General features: G+C 40.4%; 1 pseudogene; it reads left to right on the top strand.

The window, feature by feature from the left end:
• The first annotated feature begins 10,543 nt into the window (after positions 1-10,543).
• LOC112347076 lies at positions 10,544-12,197 on the top strand (annotated as a pseudogene).
• The last annotated feature ends 3,857 nt before the right edge of the window (positions 12,198-16,054 follow it).

The following is a 16,054-nucleotide window of genomic DNA, read 5'->3' as shown; positions in this document are numbered from 1 at the left end:
CGGCTATGGAGCTTTCGAATCCAAAGAAAGCTCCAGGTGCAGCATGGGAAATGCTCAGCTGGGTCTTCAACGCAATAGCGGGTGGGTCACCTGCTTCCGACTCCAAGGGCAAATGCGTTGTCGAGTACAACTGCGGCGGACTATTCTTTCGAGCCGCACTACTCAAGGGTGTCCCATGTGTTGCGGTGACAAACTCCATTGAAGAGGTGACTTCAATGGAGCATATAATTACAGTTGCCAAAGAAAAACAGTATCTTCTCTGCGAACTTGGTGAGTACACACTTTAAGTTTAAATGTTATCTCACAAGCTCTGTATGCAGGAGCGTGGCCACCCCCAGATGCTGAAACGGCGTTAACAGCTACTGTTGAAGATACCCATGTTGGGCCGAGCTCACAACCTGCACAAGGTAAGGTCACGTGAGGCCTCACGCCATTTTGATTATAGATCGTTGTGAATATTCAGACACGAGGACTGAAAAGCGCACTGGTGGCGCATCGAAGAAGGACAAACAGACAAGCAATAGGAAAAAAGGAGGTACAAATTATATTTGCAATGGCGTGTGGTCTCATGCCATTCCTTGCAAGAGAAACTTCTTCAAAGGCAAAACAGGCAAGCACCAGCCAAGCTCAAACTGACAGTGGTCATAAAAAGCGAAAGCACGTTGGACAGTCGTCGAGATCAGAGGCGTTTGATTCGAAAAAGAAGAAGGGCAACGAAAAGATGATAGGTAATGCCTCGCAGTTATGGCGTGTGTGCTCATGCCATTCATTGCAGATCAAGGGCTGAGTGAAAGCAGGCAGTCACCACCTCATGACTCAGATTCCTATAACGGACTCCCCTTCCCCAATCTCAATGGAGAGGTACAATGGATGAGGGATGCTTTTCAAGTCAGGGCCACGTTTTTCTCATCTCGTCGTCTTCGAAGGGTGCAAGAACGTGCAGAAACCATGTTAAGACAGTCGGGTGAGGATACGGTCCTAGGTCACGCACTAAAACAGGCTATGGATGTCTTGTATTTTGAGATGGAGACTCGGCCTGATGATTTTCCCAAGATGGTCCTGGAAGAACAAGCCATCCAGCCTGAGCAGCCTATGGAAGAAATGCAGGAGGGGGATGAGGAGCCAGAGAAAGATAATGAGCAGGAAGAGCAGAAGGATGAAGAGGAGGACAAAGAAGAGGAGGACGAAGAGGACTTGGATGGTCCTCACAATGGTGACGATCACAATAACGACGATGACGATGATGACGACGATGGCCAGCCTGAGGTGGCCAAAGAGCAGCGGAGGAAGGTCATACAAGACAAACCATCAGGTAAATAATAGTACATCCATTCCTAACCTTTTACCATTTCAAACATTGTCCATGTAGGTCGCAGAGCAAATGGTAAGTAAAGATTATTCAGTTGAATTTACAAACTCTAGCCTTTAGTGTCGAGGAAGGATAGTGCCAAGCAAGGGTCGAAACGTATGTCCAATCCTTCAGAATCAGCAGTGCGCCCAAGTGATATCGGTCCTAGTTCCTCAATAGCAGTTGATGGTAAATACAGTATAGTCGATTCAATGTGCTAATGAGTTTGTTTTTAGTAGCACGGGAGGATACCATCTCAATCGAAGGGAGATATTTGGACATGCATATGGATCCGCCAGTGGACTCTACTTGGCTGCAAGAGTCATCAGAGCTGGTGGAGGCTACTATCCATATCAACGCCAAGCAAGCTGACCACGCTCCACTTGATGCTGCCCATACCACTGAGTCAATCTTGTCCACGTATCCAACTGACAGTGACCAGGCGCCATTGGACCCACATGAGGCCGCCCCAGCCGCCGAGCCGGTCGTATCCTCATTTCCAACGGACTCAACGTGTGCCCAATCGTCTGACTACGCGCCGTTGGAACCTCCCTACACCGCCCCTGCTGCCTGTTCGGTCATGTCCACTTTGCCAACGGAGGCACCAGCTGAAATGGCGTGTGATCACACGCCATCGGAACCACCCCATGCCACTGTTGAGCCAGTTGTACCAGAGTCTACAGCTGAAATGGCATGTGCCCACACACCATCGGATGTGATTGACCCCATATTGTAGAGGAGAGTATTTCCGCCCTTCACGTTTCCTCGACCAAAACCCTCTCAACGACCATCGGGAGCAACATTCGCTAATATTGTAGATGGTAAAATTGACTTGTACCATTTTTTATGCTGATGCATTTCATTTCAGAGTCATGGCGAAGGTACTGTATCGTTTTTGATCTAAACGGTGTCCTTTTCTCCCATGAGCGTGGCTCGTCCTCGAATGTCATTGCACCCTCCAAAGCCTGCGGTCGCAAGTTGGTCAAAAGAGACAGATTCACATTAATCACACGGGAGAAACTGCGGGATCTAATAATGACCATGCGACACTTAAAACAGAGGGCCGGGTTCAATTTGCAATTGGGAGTTTGGACATCTATGATGCACCACAATGCATTAACATTGCTACAGATGATGTACGATCAGACGCGAGTAATATTACCATTTGACTTTCTCCTAACGCAGGAGGATTGCTTGACTATGGTCCATGTGAGGGGTAGCAAGCCCATCTTCGTCAAGCCAGAGGCTGTAGTGATGAACCGGACTGCTAGCTCAAGTGAAATCCTCATCATCGATGACTCGCCGATTAAAACAGCAGCGAACACGCACACATATGCAGTGCACCCCATCTCTTGCAGTATGGAAACTAGGGAGAAGAAACCGTATGTTCTGGGGGACCTTGCAAAACGGCTTGGAGCGATGGTGATAAAGAACCGGCCAGTCCAGGAGGTGGCTGCAGAAATCAACCAAATGGCAGATGGAACGGTATATCAGAAGCCATTTGATCGGACAGACAGCAGTCATCATTTATGGCATGTATATTGTCTAGCCAAGCACTATCTGCATCTCCATAATCTGCTCAACCGGATGGGTTCTTCGACCACTGAACATGAGCGTGGACGTATTAGAGAAGAGATGGCATTACTATTGGGTTTAAATCCTGATAGTGTGGAGAGTGATGAAATTCCAAGATTATTGTATAGGCGTTGGAGGCAAAAAATAACAGTCTGAGATGGCATGTATTTATTTAAAAATGTAACTTATTATGGCATGGGGTTCCATGCCATTGTATTAATATTAAAAGACAATTCTTTGAGAGGATTTGCATTATACTAGAAGTGTTATAGCATGTTATTGGAAGTCTACGAAGTTGTTTTATTAATAAGGGGAAAGTAAAGATTGAATGGGGACTTGGGCTCCACCTAGACTCGGAGCAACTGAGCCAATATTAAAAGGATGGAAAGAAATTGGACGACGATGACAAGGAGAAGAGAGAGATGAAGCAGTGGCAGGGGGAGGAGAAGTGATTGAGTAGACATTTCCTTGTTTAAAATAAAATGGCATGTGCCTCAATGCAATTGAATTTTGTTATATTTATATACTATATAAAGGTTTGGAAACCTTATTTTACAAGTGGGATAATGACAATTCCCACTTTAACGAAATAGAGCTTATTATCACATATTCTTTGTGGTTTATTTTGGATTGGTCTGTTAGATTTAAGATATTGGTAAGATGTTGTCGACTCTTTCTTAAACAACTCTGATTCCTTAATATTGTTGATTAGAATTTATTTAGATTAGCTAGCACAACTGTTGATATGAACAAGTATTTATTTGCCCTTCTAACATTTATTATATTTTATTGATTGTTGTTACAATTGGTTCTAATAGATTTGAATGTTATTTCCTTTAAAAAATATATTTGTAAGCATTTTGTTGCTAGTCGATGATATTTTATGTTCTTTGAGGTGCCTCTCATAAGTTTTTAGCATGCTATCTGCAATCTTTGGTAGTTAAACTTTATCATTAAGTTTTTTGTTATTGAATTTTGTTAGATGGTTAATTTTATGATTTTAAACTCTTGTAATCTTAGCAGTTCCTCTACTATATTGGTTTATCAAATAATAGCTTACTTGGAATACTTTTGTGTTTTAATGTAAACTTTCTTCACTAATAATTTGTTGTCTTTCATATTTCTTTGTTTATGACTTTGATAGTGTCCATCTATTGACCTTTAGGTTTGGGTCAATAAAGGCAAACTGACTTCAACACTTCGTGTGTATAGTGAAATTTTTAGTAATAGAATAACTATTGTTGACTACTCACATAACTTGTGTCTCTCTAGATGTTCTTTATTCTACTAAATAGTGTGACTATGTAAACAACTCTAAATAAATCTATCTAAACCTTATTGATAGGTTTGGTTTGCTTATTTATGAGGTTTGGGGCCTCTAACTTCTCTCTTTATATCATCTGTAGACATAAGCATATCATCTTTTGTAAGTTAGATGATACCTAGAGCGGTAAGGATGGTTGACTCTATTGGTCATTTCTTTGTCGGTGATGGCTGAAAAGTGTCTGAGTTATAGTGCATTTATGTTAAACAAAGAGGTTACCCCCTAACTCATTTAAGTTAGTGGATTTTTCACAAAGTGTGAACACCATAAACTTTTTCTAGAGTTGTTTCTTTGGTAATGGTCTAGATTAGAATATACATTGATAAGGATGTTAATATTCCCTAAAGGGGGGGAAAGAGTGTTGTGAATGAAATTATGGATATTGAAAGTTGTTTGTTAGCAAATCCTTTCAAATATTCTTCTTTTATTACCACAATAGCAAGAGATTGGTATTGTTAGTTCCCTTTTCAATCCCTCTTATTCAAGTATTAGTAAATTGGGCTTTGCATCTACACCTAGTCAGATAAACATAAGGTAGGAACTCTTATGTATTTTTTGCTGAGCGTACTCAACATAGCTTTTAATTCTCTTTTGCTCTGTCTTGCATTAGCTTGTAAAAAACCCTTATATATTGAAATTAATTCCTCAATATCACCAAATGATAGTTCACTATGTTTGCCAAACACCATCACTATCATCCCCTATGTATTGATTCTGTTTGATTCTATTAACTATTCATAAAAAGTATCTATATTTGCAAGCTAGACATATTAATGGAATGTAGAGATTGTTTTGAACACAATGGTATTATTCCTATATCCAAATTCGCAATCTAACACTATTCTATATTTAATAAGTTTTTGTGATTATCCTAAAGACTAACTTCTAAGACTGGGGTGAAAACCCAAAGAGTGCATTTCTCAAAAGGGGGCTGTGGGGGGTTCTAAATGTATAATAGAGATAGTGGGTAGATTAGATATGGTTAACCAACTTAAGACATAATTTAACTTTTGTTTACATGCCTATCTTTGTTTTGCATTCAACTTGGATTTAAGCCTAAGCTCCACACCATGCTAACTAATGGAATATCCATATCCTTGTATTATACCATCAGTATGTTAAAATAATGATAAACTCTATTTAACTCTATTTTACCTATTAGTCCAAGAATTAGGTTGTTAAATGCTCTAAGATAGTTCTAAATTGCTCCATACTTCTATCACTTCACTCCTTAAGGTAAGGTAGTGGGAAGGCTAACTTTGGGGTATTAGTAAGTACCCTAAGTTGGGATGAAGATATATGGAGGTTATGAGATTCTTTCAAGCGGTTAAAAGTATAGCTAAGTAATTAAAGTAGAGTAAAAAATTTAGTCACTTGCATTCTAATAATAGTTTAAAGCTTTAATACCATTTTAATAGTAAAAGAAAAATATCCAAAATGATTCACTAATAGGTAACTTTCAATACCCACAATCATGTTTAGGACAATTGTCATCATTGTCCACCTATAAAGCAGAAAATGAATGATTTAGTATTAATTTATTTTCCCAATCTTATAGTATATAGTTTGTTTAAAGGGCTTCTTGCTCAATAAAAAGAACCATATTAAGTGTTATGGCACAAGTTTATAAATTTTAGTATAATGTTCAACAAATTAATCTTTTAAAAAATATAGATATATAACAACAAAAAGGCTTTATATAAAAGGATAAGAAATGTATTGCACCATTTATGGATCTTTTAATGCGTCCTTTAGATCCTAGCTTATTAATTACCTTCTATCCTTCTAAGAGGAGTGGATGATATGAAATTTTGATATACAATGACACTATTATTAATGTAATAAGCCTTAAAATTAGTTTCAATTTATTTTTTATATAAACTAGGCTTTAGAGATAATTTAATGTGAATAGTTTTATATTCACACTTTTCAATATTGTAGCATAAAGAAATATGAATTTATTTCCCTTAAATAAGACAGAAAAAGTAAGTATTCATTATTAAGGATTCATAAAATAACTTCATTATAAATTTTATAGAAGTTACTTGATTGTAATCTTATTATGATGTGTTTAATTTTTTTCTTATTATACAAAAAGGAAAATGCTTAATATGAATTAAAATGCTTATAATTTTGCAAAGAGAATGACTAAATATACACCATAAAGAGGTGAATTTAATATAATTATTGGAAATTATATATATTTCTGGAGAAATTAAAACTTTTTTCAAATATTTTTTTCAATATTCTGATTTATTTAATTAATTAATTTAAAATTTTTATTTATATAATGGTTAAAAAAGTACTTATCTTACTATTTTATACATTTTAAAAAGTATTTGCATTGTCCCACAATAAAAAATTTATTGATTCTTTAAAAACAATAATAACATTACTAAATATAATTAAAACCATTTTTTAGATGAAGTCATCTTTTCCAATTGAATTTGTACTAGCATAACAATAATGCTCATTTTTACAAATTCTCTTCTTATAATACATCAAAACAATCAAATAATTATTTATTGATTATCACTTTGAAGAGATACTTTATACTTTATTTAGATGTTATGTTTAAATGTGTATATTACATTTCTATAGAGGTTATAAAAAAATCAAATAATTTATTTATTTAATAAATAAATTATTATAAGTGCATGGAATATAGAAAGAGAATATAAAAAATATGCATATCAATTAGCCCAAAAACCCTAGCTTATATACAAAAGCAAATGGTCTAAATTAAAACCAATCCGATAGCTACCAAAATCTCATTATAGTAATATTAATATATAGTATTGTAGTTGTACACTTAAACCCATATCATCCCCTCCTCTTAGAATGATGAAAGACCATTAAAGTTCTTTTATAGATAGGTCGGGATTCAAAAGAATATCAAAAGAAGGCATTGGTGGATCTATAAGTGGTGTCAATTATTCTTAATACCTTTGTATAAAGTGCTTTAGCCGTTGCACATGTATAATTTATGAAGGATTGGTTTATTAAATGTTATGCCGAACTTCATAAACTTGCAATCCAAGTTGCCACAACACATGATATGGTCCTTTCCACTGAGCAAAGAGCCCCTTAGATAAACCACATATCATAATAGGTCGAGCAATAAAGGATAAACTTGAGTCTATATTAACCAACACAAAGAGAATAATAAGAGACTTTTTATTATAAAAATGAATTTGGAAAATAAACATTAAATGAATTGATGTCAAATAAACCCTTTGATGATACTCCTGAAAGAAAAATGGAGGGGTTACTGACTTATTTGCACAAAGTCCCTTTGTTATTTGTATGACTCCTCATTTCCCAAATGTATCTTGATGTCCAAACCTTCCACTGGAGTAACACTAACAAGACGTTGACACCAAGGTCTTTATCTAGGAAATAGAGGTTGCCAATCTGGAAAACACTGATAACACTGATAAGTGTGACCAACTTTATCACATACCCAACAGTAGACATCATAGCCATGACCATATTTTTGTTCTAATCCTTAAACTTGAGTAGTAGTAGCATCAACTTCCATTAGAACAAGACTATCTCCCATAAGAAATGGAGCTAAAGAACATGCAACTAGTGGAAAAGATGACATTTTATAATGTTGTGCCAAGCAAAGAGCATCATCAAGAGTGGCTAGAGCAAGTGCATGCACAATTCCTACCAAATCTTGACAAAGTGCTAGCTAGAATATTTCTAGCTTGATCCACTTTGACATATTTGGCTTTTCACGAAGCAAAAGGCTTTGAAAATGAATGCTAAATTGCATCACTGACTCAAATGGCCCTTGACAAAAATACTACAATTGTTAGAAAACATTATCACAATTATCAGCATGTCCGAATATATGTTTCAAGACATCTAGGATAATATCTAATCCTCACAAGTGGCTGTAGTCAAACCATTGTACCACTACAATGCCGTCCCTTGAAAACACGTTGGAAACTCACTCAAACATTAAGCATCATCTCATGAATGATATATGGCAATCATCATGATGTGATCAAACCAATAGTATATATCATCCTTCCATAGAAGAACTTCGGCCGAAAACGAGGATTAGCAACAAAAGCTTGTACCACACACCATGAATGTTGCTATCAATTAAGTCTGATTGTTCAACTACAACTACATAGTATTAAGCAATTGCACTAATTATTGCTCTAAAGTTAAATGAGGAGAAGGCTACTACTCTGCCATGAAGATAAATGAAAAGGAAAGAGTAAAAAAAAAGAAGTTAAGAAAAGCAATAAGAAAAAAGGAGATCTAAACAATGCAAAAGTTATATTTAAATCAAAATCTTAAATCTTAACACTCCTCAAGAGCATTCAAAATTGCCTCTTACGTCCACCAATATGAATGCATAAATGTGAATATCAATTAACCCAAAAACCTTAGTTTATATACAAGAGTGAGTGCTCCGGATTGAAACCAATTTGATGGCTATCAAAATTTCACTATTTTAATATTAGTATACAGCATCATAGCTATATACTTGGACCTCATATCATCAAATTTTATCTTTCTTAATAATAATATTTTATAAAAACTTTAATTGATGTAATATATTTTTGAACCTTCAATAATTATTAATTGGCTGGAGATAGTAAAAATAAATTGCTACATGTTGCATGTAGCAATGCTTGGTTTTCTTAATGGTAGTTTTAGTATTACTTATTAATCTAATTGATCAAATAAAGTTTATAATTATAAGCATGTTTATAATTTATAAACACAAAATTAATCTTATTGCATATCAACCATTAGATAATAAAATAAAAAATAATATACTAGAAAGGGTTTAAGAAAGTTCATAAATTATAAATATGTTTATAAATTATAAATACAAGATTAATCTAAATAAATAACAACCATTAGATGGTAGAATATCCTAGAATATCCAAGAATATTCTAGGTATATCCACTACCATCTAAAACTGTTTTAAAACTTTTTAGAAAACTTTCTAATTTTTTATAGTAATAAATATTGTTACTAAAATGACAAAACATTAAAAATTCTAATTAAAAGCATTTGTAAAGTTTCAAATTCAACTTTAACATAAAAGGAAATTAATTAGTTATTTAGCTTCAAGTAGTTTGGATTTCCCTCCAAAGACCAGAGAAAAATCATGCTACCAGAAATATTATACCAGCTTGGGAGTGTGGATATCAACAGTATAGCCTCTTCTTCGTTTTGCAGTACCTCCTTGAACACTGACACCAATTTCAATCACAGCAGTGTATCAGTTTCTTGGGCAACTAAAAGCCTCACTGCTTTGAGTGGAAGGACTCAATGAAAACTCGATGACCTTAGGCCTTTGGATAGAAATTGCTACCCAAATTATTAAGAAAGAAAATTTTCTTTTTTAAGGGTCCAAATCCGTCACGATTTGCCTCGATGGGTAGGAGCAGCATCACGTGATTCTTGGCAAGCGATCACAGGTGGTACGTGTTCTCCTGGACCTTCAAGAAATACTTGTGTGCGTGACTTTGAATCTAGCAACAAAAGAACAAGGACAAACAACGAGAACTTACAGTTTGGAGCCAACAAAGAGCTCAATCTTATTCCAATCTAGATCAGATAAGCTATGCAAAACTTGTTCATGAGTTTGTGATTATAGCAAGCACACACATTGTTCACAGATGTCAGGAGTTTAATGCCCACTCCTTTGGTCGCCCTCTAACATGGACATAATATTTTGATTTTACATTCTTTATAATCTCCAACAAATCCTCCAGGAGACCCGCCAATAGATGAGCTATGCCAGCTTCACAAACTCCACGAAGAGCTCCAGTAGCGTCAGAAAGCATGCCAATCCTTGGTGACAATTGCCTCCTAGGAGCAATCCACAAGGACCAGATTGCGAGTTTAGCAAAATTATGATTTTGGGGTGTTGTTATCCAACTTACAGCTATTCCTTAATTGAGTAAACGTGAAAAGTTTTTGTTTGCTCTGGTTTCACAGAAAATCTATCTATCTATTTACATTCTGTTTTGGCAGTTTCAACAAGAAGCATGAGACTGTGCAAACAAGTTTGCAAGTTTGTAATGGGGTCTTCTCACTCCCTCCACTCCCACCCTCACGTTCTTCCATCTCCCCACCCAGGCCACTCTGAGGTCCTAAGATGCTAAAGGTAAATCCTCCAGCCCTTGGACTTTGAACATTAAAGCTGGACTTGAATTTCTAACATGCCATAACTGTGAAGTCTCCAGCGACTGTTACGTGTTAGACTGGATAGGTTTTTTATTTTGCGTTGCATACACCACGATTGTCATCATATTGCAATGCAACAGACACAAACGGCTAATTCCACACATAAAAGTCCAAGCTAGAAGATACATCTACGTCTCCGGCGCGTTCCTCAACGAAATCAATGGAGTTCCTCTGGATTGGTTTTGCGTCTTTCATTGCTCTCGTATTCCTTAAGCTTGTCAGTGGCAACCGAGGCAGCGTTAGCAAATCGCCACCATCTCCTCCGGGACTTCCAATCCTCGGCCATCTCCATCTCCTCGGTAAGCTCCCCCACCAGTCCTTGCAGAAGCTCTCCCAGAGGCATGGCGGCCTCATGCTTCTCAAGCTCGGCGTCCACAACACGCTCGTTGCTTCCACCGCCGAGGCCGCCAGGGAGCTCCTCAAGACGCAAGATCATGTCTTTTCTTCCAGGCCCAGGACGATTGCCGGCGAGAACTTCGGGTATGGAGGAGCTGGGATGGTCTGGGCCGCTTATGGCAATCATTGGAGGAGCGTCCGTAAGCTGTGCACTGTGGAGCTCCTCACTGCCAAGCGAGTCGAGATGTTCCAGCAAGTCCGGAAAGCCGAGATGTCGATGCTCTTGAAGGAGATCCAAAGTTCCCAGACGAGTTCCGTGGAGCTCACGTCCAAGCTCCTGGATCTCACTTTCAACTTCATGACGAGGATGGTGATGAACCGGAGCTACTCCTCTGGGAGCTCCGCTGAGAGGGAACTCGCGGTAAGGTTCAAAGACTTGATTACGGAGGCGTTCACGGTGGCTGGAAGTAACACTCTGGCCGACTTCTTCCCATATCTGGGATGGATGGACGGCCAAGCCAGGAAGATCTGCGCGATCCACAAGCAGCTCGACGAGTATCTGGCCAAGCAGATCGTCGAGCACCGCCAGCAGCCAGGAACCAACAGAGATTTCCTGGACATGATGTTGGCCACAAAAGATCTCAGCGATACTTCCATCAAATCTCTCTGCCTGGTATGGAAACTGTTCCGTGTTCTTCCCGTCATTGACGTAACTTCGTAGGATATGATCGCTGCTGGGACCGACACTGCTGCTGTCACGGAGGAGTGGGCTCTAGCCGAGCTCGTAAACAATCCAGCAATGATGCTTCAAGTTCAGGAGGAACTCAAAGAGGTTGTCGGAGAGAACCGGGCCCTGGACGAGACTGATCTTCCAAAGCTGACTTTCCTCCAAGCCATCGTCAAGGAAACACTGCGCCTCCACCCTCCAGGGCCCCTGAGCATTCCCCATCAATCCATCCAAGCTTGCGAGCTGGAGGGTTACGTGATTCCGGCAGGAACTCACGCGCTCGTCAATGTCTATGCCATAGCGAGGGACCCGAGGTGGTGGGACGAGCCTCTCAAGTTTGATCCCGAGCGGTTTCTTCGGCAGCCGGACATCGATGTAAGAGGCCAAAGCTTCGAATTGCTGCCGTTTGGATCGGGAAGGAGGAGCTGCCCGGGGATGCTCCTGGGGACTACCACCGTCCAGTTCGTGCTCGGAAGCTTGCTTCATGCGTTTGACTGGGCTGCGCCGGATGGCAAAGAGTTGACATGACGGAGAAGTTTGGTCTTACTGTTCCCAGAGCTTCTCCACTCAGGCTGGTGCCGTCCACACGCTTGAACCCACAGGCATACATTTGATTGTCAAGATAAAACACACTTTTATTGCAAGTTCTCACGGTCTTCATTGAATTTGAGTTGAATCTGCAAAGATTTGGTGAGGACAATCATCGTAGCGCGAGAAAAGAAACCTGTGCAAGTAGAGAATCGAGATTCGCGATCCTTCGGCGACCTGGAATAACAAGCGGACAGACATTTTCCTTTTCCTTGTTCGTAAGATGGCTGACCTCGCACTTCAGGAATTCTACAGCAAAAGTTTAAGAAAAACAAGACATAGAAAGCGAACTCCATACCTGAAAGAATGGAAGCTTGTATGGCAAACTTAAGGTCAGTTCCTCCAGTGTTGGAAGCTGGATATTTGTCTGTGTGTGCTCTAAAAAGTTTAGGACGACAATGAAAGAAAGGAAGAGCTTGCCTCATCATCAGGGAATTTTTGGCGTTCTAACGGAGCCCCTTCGATGCAGTGAAGGAGACAAAGATTCTCTGTCCGGACAGAAACAAACTTAATAGAGTGAATGAAAAACACCACACACCGGAGATTCTTGCCGCTCCTGCTAGTCCATCCCCACATTTAGTTGCCGTAATGGCGCGAGAGTTAATCTAGTTCTGTTTTAGGGTTCTTGGAGTGAAATGGAGGCTCTTACTGCAAGTCGCATCTAAAGTAAGAAAAAGATTCCCCACCATCTATGTTTATTGATCTAAACTGTTTTTTTCGTGTATCACTCTCTCAACCTTTGAGCGAGCTTTTATCTGCATACGAGCTCAGAATTTTGTCAAGCAAGCAGCGCAAGGTACATGGATCTCTTTGGTTTTCTCATTTCTCTTTTCCCTGCGAGTATAGGCAGCGGCCGAATATGTAGTCGAAAAGGGGCTGGATACCAAAGGTGCCGAGCGCTAGTTTTAAATGGTTAATATTCCTTAATTTGTTTTAAGGGTGACCAGATCTCCACATTTCCCATACATCGCGTCCGAGGCTGGATAGAGTTCCTGGAACTCGGGGGAACATTTACAGACAGTGGGAGCTCGGTCTCCAGTTCTCCAGATCTTTCTTCCTTGCGAGAAATCTCCCATGGCTGTGCAAGCATTGGTCGCAGCAGCAAAAGCTAGTCTCCTTCTTTGCACCGATTTTCGCCGAGCAATCGCTTGAAAATCGCGGCTCGTTGACGCCATGCGCGACGTACTCGACGATCATGGCTGTGGAGCACGACGAATCCGCGCAACACACTTTGAGAACATCTTGATCACTGCGCAGCTGATTTTCATTCCTTTGAGACCGAGCTCCCACTGTCTGTAAATGTTCCTCCAAGCTCCAGGAACTCTATCCGGCCTCGGAACGAGCAAAAGGTCTGGAGGAAAGTTTCCCTGTTCGGATAAACTCCTTCCAGAGCTTGCAAAGGATTTTCATAGAGTCGCCAGCTTGAGCACACGTAGCTATGGCGTCCATTCCCTCAAAAGTTTTCCTGGCGTCTTCCACACTGCCGATTTCCCATACGCCGGAATCAATCCATCCCAGCAGCATTCCTTCACTGAAAACTGTCCCAGCTCCACGGATTCGTGGATCACTCGGATGATCGCAGTGGCGCCCACAAGCCTCCACGATTGCGCAGAGCGTGAAGCTGCTGGGCTTGATCCCTTCCACCACCGCTTGCAATGCCTAAACAAAATCCCCGCTCTGGGAAAATGCACACTCCACGAGAACGATTCCAGCATCGGTCGCGATTAATCCCGGAGATTCCTGTCGTCGATCACGTCAGCCCTCTTGGCGAAATCCAGCGCCCGTGCAACATCGCTCGCGCGCTTGGATCGCGAAATCAGCTCCACCTGGCTGCGTTGCGTGTGACGCGCGCTTGCCGCTCCCTGCGAAGCTGCGCTGGATCGCGTGCGTACCATGGCGGATTTTGCTTCCCGCGACCTGCGATTCCCGCGCCTGCGATTCTCTCGCGACTGGAGGACGACGTGATCCACGCGACGACGCACGCGGCTGGAGAAATGCGGAAGCCTCTGTTTGTAGAGTTTTAAGTTTAAAATATTGATTCCACTCCATATCCTTTAAGGATTTTTTAATTTAATAAATTTATATTTCTTCAGAACATTCTTTCTTACCTTTAACAATTAAGTATAGAACTCTTTCTCAAGTCTGGCTCACTCCAGCGCGAAGGGTTTCAATCACTTTCTCGTCAACTTGGAGAGCTGCTTCGATCACTTCGTTCAGATTATCAGATTCTGGAGTTTGGAAAAGAGCCCTGGCCACATCCGTGCGACCAGGGTTTTGACTCCCAAGAGTGGCGATCGCCAGAGCGCTGACCGGGTCAAGGTTCCGCTGGAAGTGGACAAGCCCTCGAGGAAAGACAAACAAGTCCCCGGGATACAAAACCTTCTCGAACAGCCTGTTGGAAGTCGTCACAAACCCAGCGTAGATGCGTCCCTGGAGGCAATATATGACCTCGGATGATCGGGGATGGACGTGGGGAGGATTCACTCCGAATGGACCGAATGAGAGGCGGGCAATGGAGAGTCCTTGCGTGTTGAGGCCTGGGAACATTGTGATATCGATCAGCTGGACCATGATGTTGAGAGTGTTGGTGGTGTTTGCAGGCTCCCGGAGGATGGTGGAGGTGAAATCGTCGGCGGTCACGGTGCTGGGATCCTTGCAAGGAACTCCATTGATGAAGACTCTGGAGTTGGGATCCTCAACGCAGACGTCTTGGAGGGGATCTTCATCACCCCGCACGACTATAACATTGGCAATTGCAAAAACTGCAATAAGAGCAACAAAAACTTGGGAAAGCTTAGCCATTGAGGTGTTAGTGATTGATCGATGCAGAGATGCTTGGGAGGGAAGGCTTTGGTATGCGTATTTATACAGGGGAATTGTCCGTACATTACTCTTATTCTAGCTGTAGAGATTTGAAGTCGAACTTCGTTGCCTACACAAAAGACTTTACAATCGAACACTTGGATTCAACGGCTTCAAAGAAGCAGCGCTGTCCGTAGACACAGAAAATTCTTTTAAGCTTTCGTATACTGATTACCACACTATTTACGGGAAATAACAGCCAACTTAACATAGGACTGAGTTAAGAACATCCATCTTATCTTCCATCTAATATGTGCCCAATGCATCTGGACATGCTTGCTTTTAGTGCCTAACGTGTTTGCTAATGCCTATCTTCTAGCAGTGAGATTGTCTTCATGCGTTGTGTTACAAAGATTTTGATTATTCAACTATAAGCTTAAGGTTTCGGAATGTGGTGCTAGACTTGGACTGGAGCTGGAGAGATGGTTTCATTCCACTTCCCAGCCTCTCTTTCGTCTCGGTCCTTTCGTCCGCTGGATCCCAGCTGGCCCCTCCTCGCTGGCTGATCTTCTCCAAAGCAGCATCCGGAACACTCAAAAGTCCTTCTTCGTGACCACACTCCTTGGCCCACCTCGGGCACTGTGACTATGTTGGGCGAGTCGTGAGGAGTTCTAAGCCAGAAACAAAGTTTATATAACATTATGATATTATGTTGGTCAGAAAAAAAAAAAAAACTCAAAGATATAAACCGAGGTAGAATCATAGAATTTTTTAATAGAAGTTGTTCAATTGGCTTTTCAAATGAGTTTTTTCTAACAAACTGTCTTATAGTGGATAGCTTCATGGTGGACAATGCAATGTCAATCGAAAGGTAAGCTTGTGGCACGTAGATTTATATGTTCTTTTTCAGATATAAAAAAATTTCTCATTAGATATATAAATCACCTCTTTTCCATTTGGCTATAAAATTGTAAAATCTGCCATAACATAGGGATAAACAGGTTTCATGCACGGCAAAATTCTTGGAGAAAGAATGAGCATGAGGAAGAAAAACTACGAGAGGGAATCCATGGCCCTAAACTTAAACAATGAACAATCGAAAGGACTTCTGAGCACCACTACAGTCCT

This window comes from Selaginella moellendorffii, unplaced genomic scaffold (genome assembly GCF_000143415.4).
Source record: "Selaginella moellendorffii unplaced genomic scaffold, v1.0 SELMOscaffold_19, whole genome shotgun sequence".
NCBI classification, from domain to species: Eukaryota; Viridiplantae; Streptophyta; class Lycopodiopsida; order Selaginellales; family Selaginellaceae; genus Selaginella; species Selaginella moellendorffii.
This window is presented reverse-complemented; position numbering and strand designations above follow the sequence as displayed.